The sequence below is a fragment of the Dioscorea cayenensis genome, chromosome 5 (genome assembly GCF_009730915.1).
Source record: "Dioscorea cayenensis subsp. rotundata cultivar TDr96_F1 chromosome 5, TDr96_F1_v2_PseudoChromosome.rev07_lg8_w22 25.fasta, whole genome shotgun sequence".
In the NCBI taxonomy this organism is placed as follows: Eukaryota; Viridiplantae; Streptophyta; class Magnoliopsida; order Dioscoreales; family Dioscoreaceae; genus Dioscorea; species Dioscorea cayenensis.
The window spans coordinates 17,268,922-17,283,521 of record NC_052475.1 but is presented as its reverse complement, the minus strand read 5'-3'; the positions used below and the strand labels follow the sequence as shown (position 1 = coordinate 17,283,521).

Below are 14,600 nucleotides of genomic sequence, written 5' to 3'. Positions count from 1 at the left end.
AATTATTTTTTTATTCAAAATCTATATATATAATTTTTTAATAAAATAAATATATTAACTTTGCTAAATCTGGATATGGTCCGTTTTTATTAGAAATTCTGTTTAAAAATGGTATACAATCAGTCCATCTCTATTTCATGAAATCATAATCTTATAAATAGGTACATATCTAATATATTATTTAAACGAATTTAATAAATATTCATGCACAAATTAGTTATATGTTTTTACAAATAATATACAATAAAATTTGATTTTATAATATATATATATATATATATATTCATAATCTATTTCTAAATCTTTTTCTAACAAGGAACGGCTAAAAAATTCATTTCTTAGAAATTTTTCTGTTTCTTAAACAGAAACAGATTAAAAATAGAAACGGGAATCCTTCTGATCTGTTTTGATTTGGAAAGTGAAAAATTCTGTTTTTAATTTTTTTAGTTTCTAATTCAAATTTTTGTATTGTTATAATTAAGCCCTCAATTAAGATATTAATAAAGAGAAAGGATCAATCATATATATATATATCATGATTGATATATAAGAAATCAAGCCTTATAAATAAAGCTAAAAAAAATTTCCAAGACATGAAACCAATAAAGATTATATATCCAAACGCCACATCAAATAATCTTGAACAATGTTAATTAATGACATTAATATCTATATATATATAACCCGTTTTTTCCTCATATATACATGCATGCATCTATACCTAGCTATACAGACTATACTCTCTACTAAAAGAAACCCAGGCCTCAAAAGACAAAAAGAAATGGAGGCATTAACCCAAAAAAAATCCCCAGAAACCCAAAAAATAATAATTATTATAATAATGATCTTGAACCCCAAATTAGTTACATATATGGCCTTCACTTAGCATCTTCATTAACATATATCTGCTTTAGATGTACTATAAGGGGGCGTTTGGTTGGATGTAGTTAAAATACGATTGACTGTATTTACTAAATTCTTGTATTTGAAAATTCAGGAGAGTCAAATCCAGTGTTTGGTTGGATGTATTTGTAATGCTGAATCACAAAATTTTGTATTTGGTTGGAAAGATTTTTTAATTTAGATTTTATTAAATAATTAATATAATATAATATATTAATTATATATTATATTATTAATATTAATTACACTATAATTATATTTTATTTAATATTTTATAAAATATAATTATAGTGTAATTAGCTTTATGAGTAATTAATATAATTAATATATACTTAATTTATTATAATACAATATAATATATTAATTATTTATTAAAATAATTAATATAATATAATATATCAATTATATACTATATTATTAATATTAATTACACTATAATTATATTTTATTTAATATTTTATAAAATATAATTATGGTATAATTAATATTATGAGTAATTAATATAATTAATATATACTTAATTTATTATAATAAAATATAATATATCTTTATTAAAACAATTAATATAATATAATATAATATAATATATGAATTATATATTATATTACTAATATTAATTATACTATAATTATATTTTATTTAATATTTTATAAAATATAATTATAGTGTAATTAATATTATAAGTAATTAATATAATTAGTATATTAATTACTAGATGGGAATCACTGGATGGGATTTTGAAATTCGGTCATTTTGGCCGAATTCCAAAATCCCATGACTTTTGGATTTGAAAATACAAAGGAGATTGAAATCCATTGAAACAAACAAAGGATTTCTCAAATCCAAGGATTTTCAAATCCAATTATTTTCAAATCCGGCAAAACAAACAACCCCTAAGTACACACTCGCTGTCCAAGAAACCAAGTACTATATCATAAACCTTAAAAAAAAAAAGAAGAAGCATGAATGAATCCCAGGAAAACCAATTTATAATCTGCTTAAAACCTGGTCTTCACTTTTACCACAAACCTACCTTTGAGTTACCAAACCCTAATATCAAGAACTAAAGAATCAAGCATCTATGCAGTACCTATATATATGTATATATATATATATATATATGTATATATTTTGAGTTGCAAACCCTAATTACAAGAACTTAAGATTTAAAAATCAAGCACATACCATATCCACATTCTGGTCATTCCCATGAGTTGCAGGTGGACCAGGAACATATCCCAACTCTCTAATGACCTGTTGCATCAAGGGGTGATTCCTAATTCCCATTTGAGCAAGAAGCTACATGTGCATGGCCAAGAAGTCCAGATTATGTTGTCCTTGAGGAGCACCATTGTTGAGGTGAAGAAAAAATTTTGAAGCAACAACACGGGTCATGTAGTGGATAATAAGTACAGTAGTTGCAATGAAGAAGATGCCGGCTTGTGAACGTCCATTGTTGATGATGAAGGTGATGCCAAGGATTGTGAACAACACTGAGATCAAACAGGAAATTTACAAACAGGTTCTTGTTTTGCATTGCCACCTTTCTGGTAACAACTTCAGATGAAACATCATCTCTTCCCTCCTGTCTAACAGAGGGATAGAGTGTTCTTGGTTCCTCCTGTCTAACAAAGGGAGAGACTGTTCTTTGATATATATATATATATATATATTTTTTATGTAACTATATATACTTTTAATATTTTTCATCAAAAGATTAACTTACTTTCAATTTTAAAATGGATTATTATTCACAATATCAATTAGGATCAAGATTCAAATTATATTTTATGAACCACTACAGTTAATTAATTAAATCTATTTAATTTTATATTATTGAGGATAAATTAAATCATAGTTTTAATATATATAAATCTGAATTAAATTTGAATTGACACTATAAAGTTGTTATTGCTATAGGGTTTGGTAGGGTTTTGAGGAAAGAGAAAGAGAGTAGTGGGAGCGATAGTAAATTTTCTCGAGAACAGATTTCCTAAATAGGTTTTCCAAATAATGTGGATGCCATCGTCCATATCATCATCCATGTCATTATTTTTTATATAAACTTCAAATTTAAACTTTAAAAATTATTAAATTCCTAAATTTAAAAAAACATATATAATCATATATATATATATAATCTTAAACCCAAATACTACAAAATCTATACCTAAAAATCTAAAAATTAAACTCTAAATAATAAATACTAAATTCTAAGCTCTAAACCCTAAACCCTAAATTCTATGCCCTAAACCCTAGGGGTTTGTGGTTTAAGCTAGGGAGGGAGTTTTCGATTTATCATTTATGACTAAAAATTTAAATTTAGGATTTAGATAATAAAGTGAAATTTAAAAAAAAAGTGATAATAAAATAATGATGTGGATGCTGACATGGATGCCAACTTGGCAACCACGTCATTCGGGAAACCTATTCAAAAAATCTATTCAGTAAAAATATCATTACTCTGTATTGGTGTCTTGTGGGTTTGCTTCTTGTTATTAAAATGAGCTTTGACATTTTTACTAAATATATTTTTCAGATAGATTTTCAGAATGACGTGGATGCAAGTTGGCATCCATGTCAACATCCATGTCATTCTTTTTTCTCTCTCTTTTTTAATTTAAATTTCTCTTTATTATCTAAATCATAAATTTAAACCTGTAATCATAAACAATAAACCGAAAAATCTCTCCCTACGGGTTTTGTGGTTTACTGATTTGTACACTCATTTGGCATGTATTAGAACCATAATGTGGAATTCGATGCTAAATATCGTGTGTTTTGTATTAACATACTTAGGGCAGTGCTTAAAGACCAGGAAGAGCCAAAGGAAGTATTTTGGACTTAAAATGATGAAGTTGGAGCTCTCTCAGTATCATTAGAATAAGGACAAGACAAACTAGGTGGCTTACGGGCAGCTTACGATCAACAATATGGCCGCAAGTCTATTCCAGAAGATCTTGCGGACATGCTTATACCCATAAGGGGGATTCAAATTCAATTCAGAGGATCTTACGGGCAGGGCTTATGCACGTAAGGACTATCCAGAGGAGCTTACGACCACATTGTACGCACGTAAGGCAGTCACGAGATGCAGAACAGTGAAGCTTACGGTCCAATGCTTACGACCGTAAGCTAGACCATAACACATTCAAAAGGCCTTACGGATGAGGCTTACGGATGTAAGCGTTCCCATAAGGCTCACGACTATATTCTCCAACTCCCTTATGGCCTACTCCTTATTCCCGTAAGCAACCCGTAAGCAGTCGGGTATAAATAGAACTTATGAGGATTTCTAGGGCATTCTCTACTTTATTTCTCTATTCTTTTAGGGCGATTCTTGGAGGCGAGGTTGAAGAAGAAAAGGGTCGAATCTCCAGCGCCTTAGGCAAGATTTAGAGAAAGATTTGGCCAGGCATTCAAGGGGATTTGAGGTTGTAGCTATCGAGCTTTTCTTGGCGGCACGCGTGGAAGCTACCTCGACGACTCACCATCCTAGAGATTGACAAGGGGTTTTCCATGGATCTTATATTTACCTCTACTCTTTGTATCTTGAATGTTTGCCATCCATTAATGGAGGGCTAATTTGTAGATGTTTGGTCATAGTTAAACTCTAGGATTTATATTTTGTGACTTTGGTTATTGGATCTCTTATGCTTTAATTGATTTCTTATTTGTATTTAATTGATTTTTTATTTGTAATCATATCCATTTGAGTCTAATTGTGTGATTGAATACTTGATTGCTAATAAGGCAAAAGCCCTAGCTATCATATCTAGTATTGCTACATGACGAGAAGAAATTCCCACCTAACATAGACTTGTCGCAATTTGAGAGGATAGTGGGTACACCTTAGGTTAGGGTATCTAGGAGACTTTGTCTCTCTCAATCCTTCCGGGTGGGTTGATGAAAGTCTCCCTGCTCTTTGCAATCATGTGGAGTAGATTTTAGGAGAAATCACATTTCTGCTCTGTATTCGAATTAAGGATAATCTCTTCTCAAGGGAGATTATCTCTTAAGAGATTGTCATTAACCCACGATAAAGTTTCACAGAGTATTAATGCGATTGTGTGGATATATGTATCAGCTCTACATCAATTAAATTACACTTTGCCTGAGAAATCAGGGTTTTCTATACATTTGGAAACCTTTCGGTTCAAGGAGGATTGCATGCTTAGACAACCATTGTCCCGTACTACTAACCCTAGAGGGATGCTATGCCCGGACATCATTTTCTTCCTTGATTTCTCTCCTATGATTCCCATATTTTCTAGTTTTCATTTGCTTTTGTCTTCACATACTTCACGTATTTCATTAAGCTAATTTTCGGATTTAAAGTAATTACTAGTATACACCTTTTTCCTTGTGTACTGACACTTTGCATTTCGCGCACACTTTATTACGCGATCGGCACGTACACTTGCGTCTCTATCATTTACTGTTTAGGGTTTAGGGTTTATGATTTTAGGGTTTTGTATTTATTATTTAGGGTTTAAGTTTTTTTATTTTTGGGTATATGATTTTGTAGTATTTGGGTTTAGAATTTTATACATGGTTTTATAATTTTTTTTTATTTTATCAATTTAAGGATTTTTAAGGTGTAAATTTGGATTTATATAAAAAATGACGTAAATAATGACGTGGATGGCCACGTCATTCAAGAAACCTATTTGAAAAATTTATTCGGTAAAAATAACATCGCTCATTAAAAATATATAATTGTTTATGCATATATTGCACATATTATTTTATTTACTTATATATTCTATGATAAACAAATTTAACTAAAAAAATTATAAAACATAAATTATTGTTTACACCCTTATGTCATTAATTCAAAGAAAATTTGAAACAGTATAAATGCAATGATTAATTAATATTTTTATAAAATTTTAAAATTTATTTTTAATTATAAATATGCAGATCAAAATAAAAAATATTTTGTTGGAATAGGTAAATAAATAACTTTTTGATGAGGATGTACCCAGTTCATTCACTTCAAAAATTTGGCACAACATTTTTGGCACAAAAATAAACCAAAAAACTATAACAAACAAATTTTGGCATGGAACCATACAGTGCCTATAGCATGCGAGACAAATATAATTTATCACAGAATAGTAAAACCGTGCCAAATTTTGTCACGGTTTTCCTAGACCGTGACAATTTTGTTACAGTTTTAGACACGGCTTTTTGGTATCGTTTTTGGTATGGTTTTGTTTGACACGGTTATTTTGTCATAGTTTTTGGTGTGGTTTCATTTGTCACGATTATTGTCATGGTTCATGATTGTTTTTGTCACGGTTGATTTTGTCACGGCTTTTGGGACGGTCGCTTTTGTTACAATTTTTTGGCAGTCACTTTTGTCATAATTTATTTTGTCACATTTTTTGGCACAGTTAATTGTCACGGTTTTTAACACAGTTGCCTTTGTTACGATTTTGGGCACTGTTGCATTTCTCATTGTTGCTTTGGCACAGAGACAATTTTAGGCACAACTTCTGTCACCTTTTTTAGCATGGTTTTAAATTTAGGGAGGATATTAGCATGGTTTTGTCATGGAGTTTGGCACAATTTTATTTGAAAAATAAAAATAAATTACAAATAAATTTATTTAATATTAAAACCTGCCTTTAAGTTCATCAAAATATATATTGAAATATTTGTTAAATAAGCAAAAATGTTACTACAATCATAGCATTACAACAATAAGGTCCAATCTAACATAACTTCACAAAACTCTAACATAAACCATGCACATCATCATAAACCCTCTACATCATTCTCCAAGTCTTCAAGAGAATTATCGATAGATGGAGAAATACAAACTCTCTTTGACATTGGAGAGTGCTCATCGGCATGTGTTTGTGAATTTTTTGTCGGTGCTCGAGAGGCATGTGGCATGTGAGCAACAATAGGCATGCTAGAAAGGACAATATCTTGCTCACAAAGTGCGGCAAGCAACGATGATTCAAATAACTCGCGACGAGCCAACTCAGTCTTAAACCATTCATCAGCTTCAGTGCAAGACCTAGTAAGCTTCGCCTCCAATTCCTTCACTCTATTGCGGAGTTGATCCGTTGATTTAGAAGATCTCAAAGCGTGGCTTGTAATTGATTGATGACATCTACCTAACAATATTATCCTTTCCTACCACTCTGTTATGACTCCCGATGGCTTTCTCATCCCATAATTCATCTTGGTTAATAGAATTCTCATCTACCCCTTGACTGCATTTACCTACAATTGCTATGTCAAATTCCTCCTGCATCCATAAAAAAATAAACAATCTTATGGACATGTGATTTCCATTTCCATGGTAAACTATATAATTTTCTGAAAATGAACAAAAAGTCCCTCCAAAGTTCAGGTATTCACAAAAAAACCCATAACTTTGAGTATTCCCAAAAAGATCCTTCCTTTTTCTGACAGATTATTTTTCAGACCTTTCTGACATAAAGGTGATTGATGTTGACATAAAGGTAACAGATATTAACTGGGCTGACTCTCAGTTTTTAAGTGAAAATACCAAATTTTAAGCGGAAACCCATAATTTTAAGTGGAAAAGTCAAATTTTAAACACAAATGTGTTATATGTTAAATAAAAACTTATGTAGATAAGCGAAAACACCAAATTTTAAGTTGAAACTAATAATTTTAAGCGAAAAAGTCAAATTTTAAATGCGAATGTACTATATGTTAAGTGAAAATTTATGTGGTTAAACGAAAACACGCAATGTTAAATGGAAACTATATATTTTTAAGCGGGAAGTACATGTTGTAAAAATAGAATAAACTAACGAGTAAAAGTCGCATTAATTGAAAAGTACTACTGTCGGGATTGAAAAAAATAAAGCTATCAAAAAGGAGGGATCGTCTGCAGAATTCAAATGTCGGAGGATGCATGCAGGGATGTTTTGAAACTTTCAGGAACTAAAAAATAATTTTCCCTATAATTTTAATTTATTTTATAAAAAAATATCGTTATCAATACTTAAAATACATAAAAATTCTAAGACTAAATGTTATGCTCGTAAGTTTTTTTGAAAATTTAATTTACATGAATTTTCTTTAGTTATTTTTAATATTTTGTTTCATTTAGTACTTATTTGTAAGATGGTGACCAAATATTTTCGCATTTGTCACCCCTTAATTTCTATCTTTTAATTAAGTATTCCAAACATTACTGACTGCAAATCCTTTCATAATTTCATGCATAAGGACATTTTCAAACAAATAAAAATACATACAATAGAACTTACAAAAAAATTCTCAAAAAACTGTTTATTTAATTAAATTGAATGCCATACTTCTTAGAAAATGAAAGCAAATAAAACTACAATAACATTAGACATGAACTAGAAATTAAAAGTTCATCAAGACCAAGTCTTCACAAAGTCTTCAATGTGCCCAATAGCTTCTCATTTTTTTTTCCAATGAAAGAAAAAAAAAACACTAGCTGAAACAAAGGCTAACAAATAGAACAATCAATTTGCAGGCAATGTGGGACATCATTCAAATCAGAGAAGTTACATTTCCATATGAAATCATGCAAAGCCATGAAAAGACACAAAAAGGAGCATTAGTAACATAGAAAAGCTGCCACTAAGAACAGAGTCTTACAATGAGGAATTCTCCAAAGAAACAGTTACAATGTTACATCCTTTCTTCTTGTGTCAAATATATGATGCTTGACTATTAATGTTTTTTTTTTATTTATATTGACCATTTTTAGAATTAGATATATATAGTTATATCTAATTATTATTGTACTCACTATAATCAAACTGATAATTTATGGAATATATAAGTTGTTATGCAAAATTTCTAATTGCCATAACTAAAAATTTGCAAGTAATTGTGCACAATTAAAAAATATATCTAAATATTTGTTGGTAAAATATTTCACATTTTCATTACTATTTTTTTAAAAATTATTGTCTTAAATTTGATTTAAAGTTATGAAAATTATTTTTTTATTCTAATTGTATTTTAAATTTTGAACTAGTAACTATGGATAACAAATTATTATCCTTGTAATTGAGAACTATACATAATATTTCGTTAACAAACCAAAAAGAAGATGGAGGGCTCTGTCTTCCATATCAATTTTCCAATTAACCTTAACAAATAAATAAATAATACAACACACATCAAAATATAAAAACAAAATATTGGGAATCTAAAAAAAATTACTTCCAAAAATATTTAAAAATATAAGTTGCACTAATTATAAAAAAATGTTAATAAAGTTTAATCTTATCTATTACAATTAATTATTAATTTAAATAAAAAAACCTAAATATATTATTTTGGTAGAGGGCTTGCCTTGTTTATTTAGTTCTAGATTAAGCTACCAAACTATATATAGTAAAAAATCTATATACAAGATGCATACAGTAAGACATGGTGCCTTACAGTTCAAACATCAATTTACCTTTAGTTATTAATTGAGTTTTTGGGTGAAAACACTACACAAACATATAATTACAAATTAATGCATGTTCTTATATATATATATATATATATAAATATATTTTATTATGTTTGTTTATAGTATAAGTGTGAAATGTATGATCTAATTTGAACCAAATTAAACTAAGCTTGGCATGTTAAATTAAAATTTAACAATGTTAAACTCAAAATTACTTAAAATTTGAATTAAATAAAGCAATGCAGCACGTTAATTTCAAATGCATTTATTTTTAGAAAGTTATCTCGTACTTATAGCAATTTGTGTGGTGCTATCAACCTCGAGTGTCCCATCCTTCTTTTTGTGCATGCAGATATAGCATTCGTTTGGTGTCGACTCTCAACCTCGTCCTCCGCCTAAAAAAATATTAAAGAAAAGTTAAAATTTAGGGTAAATTATAAAAAATAATATTAATGATATTTATATGGTTTAAGGGTATTACCAGTCTAAGGTGGTGCACAGCAATACTAACAGATTTACCACTGGCCGATGGAGGAGCTTCCAATTTCTGTCCTATTCTGTTTGTTTTATTTCACGATCCTCATTCAACTCCTCATTAACTGGAAACAATTCTTCCCCATGACAAGTCCAATTCCAATAACATAATTTAAACCCACGGAGATATAAATGCAAAACTACATCATCTAGGTGAAGAAATAATGTATTTTTGCACTTGAAACAAAGAGTCCTAATATCCTCTCCTTGTTTATATGAGTCATCTTGACTAACTGCAAATTGGATGAATTCATCCACCCCGGCAATAAATCCATCAGTCAATCCTTTTTGTCCAGGTAGATTTCGATCATACGTCCACTTTCTTGACAACATTTTTGACCTATTAACAATATTTTTAATTACATATTCAGCAATATCATTCGACAGATGTCATACAATTAAAGAACACTACAACAAGTGTTTTTCTAAAAAATTTATTAAAAATAAATCCAGCATAATTTTAATGAGATTTAGTTGATATCATTTGTTTAATCAACTAATACTTAATCAATGAAGCAACAATTGGTTTGTTCTATTAAATTGCAAGTCCACTAAGCATCAAAGAAAAACTTATTGCATACCTTTAAAAGGATATCAACAACCCGCCCATAGGGAAAATTTTGTCACAAAATCACCATTATATAAAATTTAAAACTTAAGACAAGAAGAGAAAAATTTTGAAACAAAATCACCATTATATAAGCACATTATTAAACAAAATGATATGTGTGATTACAACGCAAAATGACAAATATATTACTATTTACAAGATGAATATGAATGTACAATCTAATAATAGAAATAGGACAATAGGATACATACAAACTATAAACATTGATGATACATGACTGAATCATTTGTCTACTCAAATAAGCAAAATTTAAATTTTGTGATGGTTAAGTTTAGGTGATTCACAAAATTGGTTAGTTAAGAAGGCTTGTCAAGTTCCAAATCCATACAAATCCAAAACCTGTATTAGTGAACTCTAACTATTAATGTTTGAACATTGTATAAATATATCATACTATGTTTGAAATCTTCAATAAACAAAATAATAGACGAGTTCTAATTCAGTAATCATTGGTAAGTCATCATTAATAAATATGTGCTCCTTGAAATTATGTGGATAAAAAACCAAAATAAAAATCAAAAGAAATGTCAAACAAGTTATGATTCATATTAATCATTTATTTATAGCACGTGTCTCCTTAAAAATATGTGGATAAAAAGCCAAAATAAATAAATAACTAAATAGTAACCCAAATTATGGCACTGACTGTGATTCCTAAAGCTCAACCTCATGTTTACCTTGAGTTGATTTTCAAAGTTCATAAATAAAAATTTTGATAAAAGAAATAAAAATGTTTTGTTATTAAAGGCACTGACTATGAACAAAAAAGCAGGTTTGTGCAGTCATTGCTACAAATATAGAGGAAATATGTGGATGAGGTTAGATAGGAGACCATTATGAAAGGCTCCCAGATTCAAAAACTCAAGACAAGTGTGTTGAACAAAGTCTAAACTGGCAGATAGATTTTCTGAAACTTGAAAATAGTCAGGCCAAAGACAAACTTAAAACTGGTTTCTGCAAAAGATTTGCAAACAAAACCAAGATCTATTGCTATATATGGTGAAATAATTAAAGCTTCCAATAAAATATTATAGCATTTTCACTAAACTTTGCTATCAATAAAATACCTACTTCTGTTACACAGGCCAAGGCCTCAATAACTAAAGCTACCACATCGGCATGATGAATGGCACGGAATTCTCAATTTACTGATAATGCCTCCATTGTACTACCCGATGAAGATACCGCTGATATCCGCCAAATTCCAGTGGTATCAATGAGTCTATACTTCTACAGAGCAAAGATCAAAATCATAATTTGTTTTAGCTAATAGAGCTCCACAATAAGTTTTCATCAGTAGTACAAATCTTATGATCATATCATGATAAGAAACTGAGTAGAATAAATAATTTGCCATCAAGAATTGCAAGTGAGAACGGAGACCTTTGATATAACCAGTGCAGCAATAATTGACAGCATAAATACTCCCATTTAAAATTAAGAAGCCGATAATGAATTTTGATCAATTTTGGTGTTATGAATCTGAAGTTTCTTTTCTCATTGTTAGTCCAAGGCTAGATATAGACCAAGCCAGTAGCAGCCATCAAGTGAAATCAAGACATTAAATATAACTAACCCTATTTATAAAGATAAATAGTTATGGCATTGATATTGATATTTCAATTTTCATGCATAGAGAAAATTCTAGTAGAACATAATTGGAAGTAAGTACCCACATCAACAACCAAACTGGTTGCCGAAATAAATGAAGTTGGTAAATCAAAGGTTGGTTTCATTTTGATCCGGTTGAGATGGTGTTACAGGGGAATCCACTGACCAAAAGGAGAACCAAAGTGCATTATAAAAGTCTAGTGCTTCACAAAATGACAATAAGGAGAGAAAGTTACACAAAATTTCTGATCTAATATCAGTTCAAGTTTCACTTTTTTTGGGTTTTTGTTGTTGCCATCTATAATTTCTACACATTAGAAGCAATCATATCTCAAACAAGAAGTTGGTTATGCTGAATCTCTTCAACAGAAATTATAAGAAGCAAAACATTATGATCATTTACATGTGAAACATTGCATGAATTACCATCTCATTGCACCAAGTGAAACAAAATCAGTATAATTTCGATATGCATCAACTTATTGTAAGTAGATGGCAATAATAATGTGCAAGGTCTCGAGTGAAAGAGAAAAGCTCATAATTGAGGAGATTATTTGTTTGTATGAGTTTCAAATTCAGATAAACAATAATTCTAGAAATTATACAATTTTATAGTCTCAGACAACCTGTAGAAACAATCAATGCTTCAGTGAACTAAAAAAAATGCCAAAAACCAATCATTAAAACATTACAACATTTAATTTTAGAACATATAAATATTTAGAGTAAACAGTAATCCAAAAGATTTAGAAATTACAAGAGTGACAATGTTGCATCAAATCTCAGTGCCATATAAAAACAATATTTATCCACTCATTCTCCATAGCATCAACAATCAGATGATACAACACACACACACACATATATACATATATATATAATTGTAGCATTCATATGGATTATAATTTGTTGTTCTTATGCTCTTATGCTCATATGAGTACTAGCACTAACATGTAACAATGTGAGATGAAGCTACTAAAGTTTGCCATTAATATGGATTATAATTAGCATTCACAAGATCCAGCATTGAACACCGCACATCAAGAAAAGCACCAAGGAAAAAAAAAAGAAACAGATCAAGGAGAGTTCGAATCAAAACACACCTCATTTAGAGCTTCAAGATCCAGTGAGCAAACCCCGTGAAACATCCCGCATTTGCCTCACAATGCTTTAGCAACTAAAAATGGAAAGGAAAAAAAATCGCAACAAATATCACCGATCCAGAAAAATCCTCCATTCAACCCGCAATAAATCACAACAAATTCCACAAAAACGCCCCACAAACAATAAACGCAATCAGAAACTCACCAAAACCCTAACGCTTTTCAATCAAGAAATTGAGATCTCGATCCCGATCTCAATCTCCCAACCCTCCATCCAAAACACCATTCCCAAATCCCAAAACACTCAAAAACAATCAACACCCATCTCCCCGCACCTCAAAACCAAGATCCAAGCCACATCAATGACCAAACTCAAGATCAGCCCCAAAAAACCAACAAAAATATAATAAAAATCCCTCAAAATTCAACAACCAAGATGAGGATTCAAAAGAGAAGCGAATTGGACCAAGATCGTGCTCTCTCTCCCCAAAGGATCGAACAGGAGAGGTATTAGCTAAGCTCTTAGGCTTTGGATTTTCTATATAACAGAAGGGGAGGAGCAAAGGAGAATAAGTTTTATAATGGCGGTGAAGAGTTGCAAGAAAAGGCAGTTGAAAGTATTGTCTTAATTTTTATTTCTTTTAAATAGATTTCTCGTGAATGTTTTTGCATTTCCTAGACAACAATGGGAATCATTTTCCATGTTAAAAAACACTAGCATCGCATAAAGCATATTACTGAATAACAGAAATACAAAGTTCTAGGATGCAAAATCAGAAATACAAATTTATTAAGCTTTAGTTTCTTGTACACCCATCCAAGATTCATGCTTGATGTACTCAACGAGGCTGGTTATGTTCTCATAAGAAGAACCACCTTCTTCCATAGCCTTAATAACCTTCTCCTTAATTTCTCTAGCCCTTATTTTCCTTTCCTCAACCTCCTCTCCGTCACCCTAACAAACTCCTACATAGTGTGTTTATTTTGAAAAGCACCAGATCGAACCTCAAATCTTATACAAAATAATGGGACTTCCCTTAAATAAAAAGACATCCCCCCATTTATTTCTTTAAAAAATAAAATAAAATAAATAAATAAATCAGCCAAAAGCAAAAAGAAATCCATGCATTGGCACCATTCCATTCATTCCATTCAAAACCAACAAGCTCGTATTCATCTTTTTAATAGTTTTTATTATGACCATTGTAGTAATGGGCACAATAAAACACCCATTCATTATTTTATAAAAACTTGAGTTTTTATTGCGCATGAATGATGCATAAGTTTTACAATTTGAATTGTAAAATATATAATAATAATAATAATAATAATAATAATAATAGCAATGTCATATATAAAAATTAACTATATGAAAATTTTTAAA

At 29.9% G+C, this 14,600-nt stretch overlaps 1 long non-coding RNA gene across 1 annotated transcript; it reads right to left on the bottom strand.

Annotated features, from left to right (window-relative positions):
* Window positions 1–9,421: 9,421 nt before the first annotated feature.
* Window positions 9,422–14,208, bottom strand: LOC120260604. The gene is made up of 5 exons (XR_005536448.1): window positions 13,422–14,208; window positions 13,217–13,290; window positions 11,574–11,732; window positions 9,819–10,211; window positions 9,422–9,732 (listed from the first exon to the last, which is right to left on the bottom strand). It is a non-coding gene; the product is annotated as an uncharacterized LOC120260604 (long non-coding RNA).
* Window positions 14,209–14,600: the final 392 nt, after the last annotated feature.